Source organism: Stylophora pistillata, chromosome 1, assembly GCF_964205215.1.
Source record: "Stylophora pistillata chromosome 1, jaStyPist1.2, whole genome shotgun sequence".
Classification (NCBI taxonomy): Eukaryota; Metazoa; Cnidaria; class Anthozoa; order Scleractinia; family Pocilloporidae; genus Stylophora; species Stylophora pistillata.
In genome coordinates, this window is record NC_142519.1 from 60,974,143 (window position 1) to 60,981,612 (window position 7,470).

General features: G+C 36.5%; 1 long non-coding RNA gene across 2 annotated transcripts in view; it reads right to left on the reverse strand.

Moving 5' to 3' along the window:
* LOC148743572 (uncharacterized) overlaps positions 1–7,470 on the reverse strand; it is an 8,743-nt gene continuing 1,273 nt past the window's right edge. The window contains exons 2-9 of one of the 2 annotated variants that reach the window (XR_015989613.1): positions 6,539–6,574; positions 5,248–5,315; positions 4,739–4,831; positions 3,852–3,868; positions 2,793–2,874; positions 2,176–2,297; positions 504–571; positions 1–100 (exon numbers count right to left, since the gene is read on the reverse strand). This is a non-coding gene — a long non-coding RNA (uncharacterized LOC148743572). Of the gene's footprint in view, positions 101–503; positions 1,420–2,175; positions 2,298–2,792; positions 2,875–3,851; positions 3,869–4,738; positions 4,832–5,247; positions 5,316–6,538; positions 6,575–7,470 lie in introns of both variants that reach the window. The other variant, XR_015989611.1, reaches the window with a different exon arrangement.

Consider the following 7,470-nt stretch of genomic DNA (forward strand, 5'->3'; position numbering starts at 1 on the left):
TATATTTTGATGATTTTTATTAATATTCAAGATTAATTTATTTAACACATGATAAATATCATTGGTTTGCATTTCTGTGAATTCCCATCCCAGTCATCAACTGTTGAAGAGAAACAAATACAAAAAGTTAGGTGTGAATTTTGAGTGAAAGTCAATTTAAGATGACAGGCATGGGTAATAGGTAGATGAAACACTCTTCAACTAAAAAAGGCCTTCTAGATGGATGATTTGACTTCCAAGAGACAAGAAGGAACTCTAGGCCAAAAATGATAAATAAGGTAAACCCAGAAATTGCAGTGATTATGACCATGGCAAGGAAGAGAATTAAAAAAAAGAGGAAAGGAAGTTATGAACTAAATTAAGTACCAGAAATCAACTAAGTTGTAAGAGAAAGGGTTGACAACTTGGCATTTAGTATTCTGGTTATTTTTATTTTTTTTGGAGGAAAGGTGGGGCATGTTACTTTAAGATTCCACAATAAGATTTACATAATTCACACCTACCACCCCTATTCATTCACAGCTTCATTGTTACAATGTAAACATCCATCACTTGCCATTAGACAGTTGTACTGGGGAAAAAAAAGAGGAAAAAACAAGTGGGAGTATGTCTTTCTAATGACAGAGAGACATACTCCCACTACAACTAACCCTATTTCAGAAATTTTGGCTGAAATAATTTTTATTACCAAATATTTTTATACCAAACATCTCAGCAAGTCAACCAGACTCGTTCTCAGCGAGCTAACTAGACTTATTCTCAGCGAGCCAACCAAAATTATTCTCAGCGAGCCAACCAGACTTATTCTCAGCAAAAAAAAAGCCAAAGTTATCTCGGGCGTATCCTTCGGAAAGCCCCAGTAATTTATGAGGAGTGTATTCACAGGATATATGATCTAAAAGTACATGATCATTTCTTTCTTAAAATGAATTTTTTCGTCATAAACTATCTTTTATCTCAGGGATCTCATCAAAATAAACGCAAATCAAAATGACAAATCTAATACGCTATGAAAAAATGTTCTGACATGTTTATGTTTAGGAAACTTTTCTAGATTATTACAGAGATGAGATTGCTTCGGTAAGGATATTATTTGCAAGAGATCTTTGATTTATAAAATGATTGTTTGTGAATTTTTAACAAACAGATAACGAGGTTAATAATTATGCACTTAGCAGCTGCCATCCTGGGGGTCGACCCTGGGGTCATACGGGGGAATAGACTTTTGTCTATTCACATGGGAAAACACCCACTGGATTTTTACCATTGCCGCCATCTTGAGAATAAGAGGTCCTTACCATGGGGACTGGTTGTTACCATTGATATCTTCAGATGTAAAAAAACTACTACTACTACTACTACTACTTTTTCCAGTTAGTCGCCGCCAAAAGCCACATAGGATGTTTTTAACTTTGAGCCCTGTATAGTAAACACAAGCTGAAGTAAGTTTTTGTTTGTGGCAAATAACATTCGTTTGGAGCATTACATTGTTTGAGTTAGTAGAGCATACTTCTTTATCCCCAGGCGAGGGGCACTGGTAGCTTTATGTTGAACAATGTTATTGTTGGTTAGGGGGTTTAGGAAATGCCTTTGCAATGCCCAGGGGTTCCCCAGGGTCACCCGTAGTGCCGAGTTGGCTATAATCGTCTCACATCCAACAAGCGGGAGTGGAATAATTGTTTTATTACAAACCTTAAATCAAATTATCAAATTTCATTAAATTGTTAGCTCCCTTTTAATTTTAAGCTGACACGTGCTAACCATACTTGTAGATTATGGTATATTGGCTGATATACCATAATGGCTAAGCCAATAAAAGGTCGTGAATTGCATTATCCAATGATCAAGTTTTTAATAAATATTATATATATCATGTCCAAATTGAGCACTCTATCTAGGATGAGTCATTGCTGCTGCAATTGTGCATGCTCGCTAGTTTACTCTAGTTTGAACACTCTGGCATGGCTTAGACGATAACACAAAGGTTGGGTCGTTTGGGGTGACCATCTCGGCTCTCCCCCATCCTAGCATCAGCACTGCACTGATGAGGCCCAGAAGGCCGAAACAGTACTTTCTGCAGTTAGTTATATATATATATATATATGCCATATGGTACTTTATACTTTAATCTATTTTATTTGTAATGACTTATCATTCAACTGTTTCAGAACTCACCTGATATGTTCCTTTGGTAAAAAATTTCTTGTTATCTCCCTGTCATCTTCATGGAGAACCTTAATCCGGAAACATTCCCCAGCAGGTTCTTGGGTGAGACATTTTTTTCTCATGGCTGTTACCTGATATCAAAGTAATGGTATTTATCAGGTCTTTGATATATTGTCAAAAGTCAATCACCCAAAGCATGCAGCATTATACAGCTTACCACAAATTAAATTTCTTATTCAAAGGTCTTCCTTAATTTGGTTGCAATTGTTCAAGGCATTAAATTCCCGCTTTTTTTATTTTGGCAACATAAGTTATGACCACCAGATAAAGAAAAAAACAAAAAACACATGAAAACCAAGAGTAGGGAGGTTTTTCTGAACAATCATTGACCATGAAGTTAATTTGCATTCCTTTTTGCAGAAATTTGAACTGCAACAATTATACTAGCTACGCAACTCCCTTTCCACCATGGTTATGTTATGTTTTCACCAGTTATTGCAGCACATGAAACTCATAGAACATGATTTTGCACATCGGGGATTTATATTATTTGTTAGTACTTTGATGAAAGGTTCCAGAAACAATAATTATTTTGGTTTAATTTGTAGTTTAAAGAATTTACTTACTCTTTTGGCTTTCTCCAGTAACGAGGAGCCTTCTGCTCTTTCGATCCCTTGGATGCTTCTCCCCGACCTTTCTGCTACTTGACTTTTTAAATGAAATGTTTACAAATTTTGTTAACCTTTTAACAATAGTTGAATATTATGAGTTCAATCAGCTCTAAGAATTTTGTTGATCCAATTTGATACAAGAACAGTTCCAGATTTTTGTAAAGGTAATCACATGACTTTGAGTGCAATTTGGAATAAATAAGCACGAGTAGATTTTTTCAAAGACTGACAAAATTGCATGAGCCCGTAGGGCGAGTGCAATTTGTGGTCTTTGAAAAAATTTACAAGTGCTTATTTATTCCAAATTGCACGAGAAAATCATGTGATTATCTATTAATAATATACATGAAAAAATACGAGGTAGCTTCTCATAACTACGCAGAAGAAAAGTGCGCGCATCATGTGCAAAAATAATTTATTCAAACTCTGCAAGTGACATTGACCTTGACATTGACATTAACCAATGATTCTGACCAATCAGAATGTCTGGTTTGTTTCTTTCTTTGCACTGAATTAGCCCTCTTCTGCACTGAATTAACTCTCTTCTGCACTGAATTAACTGAAAACTGCATTCATCTTAACCAATCAGAACCGAGAAATTTTTTCATGTATATTATTATAGCTAAAATTAATTTTGTGGAAAAAATTCATTAATGAAGGAAATCTTTCTTATAATTTTCTTTATGCCTTCTTGTGCATTTTATGCTATTGTTTTACAAAGAAATGTGATATTTGCTTTAGATTTTATTTTATCATGGATGGCCAGACTCTATGCATGAAAGATGACGACATTTTTGCCTCGTTTGTATGATACATGAAAAGGCAGTATTTGTACATGAAATTTATCCTTTTCTCAATATTTTCCCTAATGTGACTAATGTCTGCATCCAAAACATTTATAACTAATTGAAAAAATAGATATTCTCCAATGGTTTACTCACAATCTCTTGTAGAAGTAGATGAGAAATGTTCACATAAGTGACAAATTGTATGTTCCATTTGATCATCACTTACATCTTTCAGGGATTCTCCTAGGTGTAACAAAATGTCTGATGCTCATTGTAAAACTATAAGCGCCTCCCGGTTAGCTCAATGGATAGAGCGCTGGACTGTTGTGCGGGAGGTCGAGGGTTCGAGCCCCGGCCGGACCAACACTCAGGGTCTTAAAATAATTGAGAAGAATTTGCTACCTTTCTATAACATCAAGAAATGGTTAGATATTCTAGTCTTCTCGGATAGGGACGAATAAATGGAGGTCCCGTCTCCTGCAGGGTTGGGGTAGGAGACGTTAATTTCCCACACACGAGATTACTGTGTGATGGATGTCCTCCCCTGGGGTGGGATGGGTGGGATATCGGGCGCACTTAATTTGGAGCCTCGCTCTGTTGTGCGACCCTCACCACACTCTGGTGAAAGTGATTAAATAAATAAATAAAAATAAGTTTAAAAACTGGGTAACCAGTTCAATATTAATTCAATAAGTAAAACCAAACACTGTTAACAGCTATTGGGACAACTTTAGGAGACATTTTTAAGGTAGCAATTTTTCAAATGTTACACTTTTCATTTTGAAGTTATATCAATCTCCTCAAAAACCAATTCACTCCACAGAGTAGATCAGTATGAGCCAATTTTTTTGCAATGACGCACATCAGGAAGGAAAAAATATAGATTGAGACTCTACAACAGCCTTAATTCAGAAATACATTAATTTTTTTATTAACTTCTAAACTCCCAGTTAATTAGCATGTAAATTCTTAAACTTAAGTGGCAAATTCCTGTAACTGATTTACAAAGAAATGTGTATCAGCTAGAGGAGAGATTTAACAGTCAGATCAAGGGAGTTAAAGGGTTAAGAGGGTTTGATACTTGTCATTGATTGGCAAAATTTTTCAACTTACCTGAAAAGCAAACATTTAGACTGGGGTTATTTTCTTTTGGAATAAGGATCATCAACTCACTAAATGGACCTCTTCTTCCAAATGTGGTCCTTACTGCAGATGGAAAATAATCAAGTATTTTAATGGCTTTGAATGTTATGTTTTGATTTGGGGAAGCTATGTGTTTAAAATTTTGTCAGTGTTCTGTTGAAAGGAGAATTGCTCTTTATTCTTAATTTTGTTAGACAGGTTCTAGACATCAACATTATGAACATTGGTTTTACCCACAAATGTTAATTGTGCAGTTGTAAACCTATTAAATTATATTAAACCTAATTCTCGCAGCATATGCATGATATTACTATAATTAGATTAGGTATTGGTATATATTTTAATCAACAATATTACTACCTTGCCTTCCTTGGCATTTAGTATTCTGGTTATTTAATTTTTTTTTTTTGGGGGGGGGAGGAAAGGTGGGGCATGTTACTTTAAAATTCCACAATAAGATTTTAATCATTCACACCTACCACCTCTATTCATTCACAGCTTCATTGTTACAATGTAAAGATCCATAACTTGACATTAGATAGTTGTACTGGGGAAAAAAAGAAGAAAAAAACAAGTGGGAGTATGTCTTTCTAATGACAGAAAGACATACTCCCACTACAACTAACCCTATTTGAGAAATTTTGGCTGAAATAATTTTTTATTATAGCAATACCAAACATCTCAGTGAGTCAACCAGACTCGTTCTCAGCGAGCCAACTAGACTTATTCTCAGCGAGCCAACCAGAATTATTCTCAGCGAGCCAACCAGAATTATTCTCAGCGAGCCAACCAGACTTATTCTCAGCGAGCCAACCAGACTTATTCTCAGCGAGCCAACCAGACTTACTCTCAGCGAGCCAACCAGACTTATTCTCAGCGAGCAAACCAGAATTATTCTCAGCGAGCCTACCAGACTTATTCTCAGCGAGCCAACCAGAATTATTCTCAGCGAGCCAACCAGACTTATTCTCAGCGAGCCAACCAGACTTATTCCCAGCGAGCCAACCAGAATTATTCTCAGCGAGCCAACCAGACTTGTTCTCAGCGAGCCAACCAGACTTGTTCTCAGCGAGCCAACCAGAATTATTCTCAGCGAGTCAACCAGACTTCTTCTCAATGAGCCAGACTTACAAAGTCCAGTATCCTCAGCAAGTCAAAGCCCAGTATCCTCAGCGAGTCATAGACCAGTATCCTCAGCGAGTCAAAGTCCAGTATCCTCAGCGAGTCAAAGACCAGTATCCTCAGCGAGTCAAAGCCCAGTATCCTCAGCCAGTCAAAGACCAGTATCCTCAGCCAGTCAAAGTCCAGTATCCTCAGCGAGTCAAAGTCCAGTATCCTCAGCGAGTCAAAGACCAGTATCCTCAGCGAGTCAAAGACCAGTATCCTCAGCGAGTCAAAGACCAGTATCCTCAGCGAGTCAAAGACCAGTATCCTCAGCGAGTCAAAGACCAGTATCCTCAGCGAGTCAAAGACCAGTATCCTCAGCGAGTCAAAGACCAGTATCCTCAGCGAGTCAAAGACCAGTATCCTCAGCGAGTCAAAGACCAGTATCCTCAGCGAGTCAAAGACCAGTATCCTCAGCAAGTCTAAGAGCAATATCCTAAACAAGCTCAAAAGGAAGCATTTAATTTGGGGCCAGCCAAGGTATATAGATCCTCTACAGGTGATAGCTTTAGATTTGCAGCAAATTTAATTCCAATAAAAACTATGAGTCTTAGTATTATAAGCAAGTTGAAGTATAGATAAAAAATAGGGGACAATCATACAAACCTTTGAAATAAAGCTCCAGGGGAATTGTCCGAATTTCTGCAAAAGAACGAATATGTTAGCCAAGTCACTGGTACCACTAAATAAGGAAAAAATCTATATGAGAGTGAAAAGGAACCATCAAGTGCTGTATAATTTTTTAAATATCACCCTGAACTTTGATCAAGTGGAAACTATTTCAAGAAGTTGCTTCTGTTTGCTTTACTTGCCTTTCATAAAAAAATAGCTGTTGATAATTGGTGCATAAATACTCCTTTTCTGAATTTTAACCTTGATTTCAATGTTTCGGATCAGCGGAGAGAGTGATCTCAGGATAAACAATGCTCTTCCTATTTTAAAATTTATAAATGAACTCTTAACATATTTCCAAGGTTGTGATAATTCCACTATCTAATTGACTTGGCAATTACCTGGTTTTTGAAAGTAGTACATTTTTTACTAAGCCAAGTCATCTCCTAACTCTCCTAGCCTGGTGTGTTAAATTGTAAATCCTCTCCCACAAGCCTAATATTCAAGCTCTTTTCCTTTATGACTTGGTTATGCAATACGGTTAAATTACTACAGATTGCTAAAATTTCTGTTCCTTTTCTCCTGAGCGAATAAATACGAAATGGAAAGTACAGAAACATATCTGCCTTCTGAGCTGTTTCAATTCTTCATAATGCATGAGATAAATGAATGAAAATCCATCAAAATCATAACCTCCACGCATCATGGCTAACGTGGCATTACATTTCTATTTTTCTTTCCTTTTACTTCATCTGGTAATTTGTCTTTCAAATGGCTCTAACCAAATGATAAAGTTCAGTGGTTGAGATTCTGAACTTGCATCCATTGTTTGGACCTCACAATGAATTACAATAATTTATATACAATATTTGGCAAATGAAAAGGTCAACTTTTGGTTTCACCGTCGAACAGCATACGTAGATCAC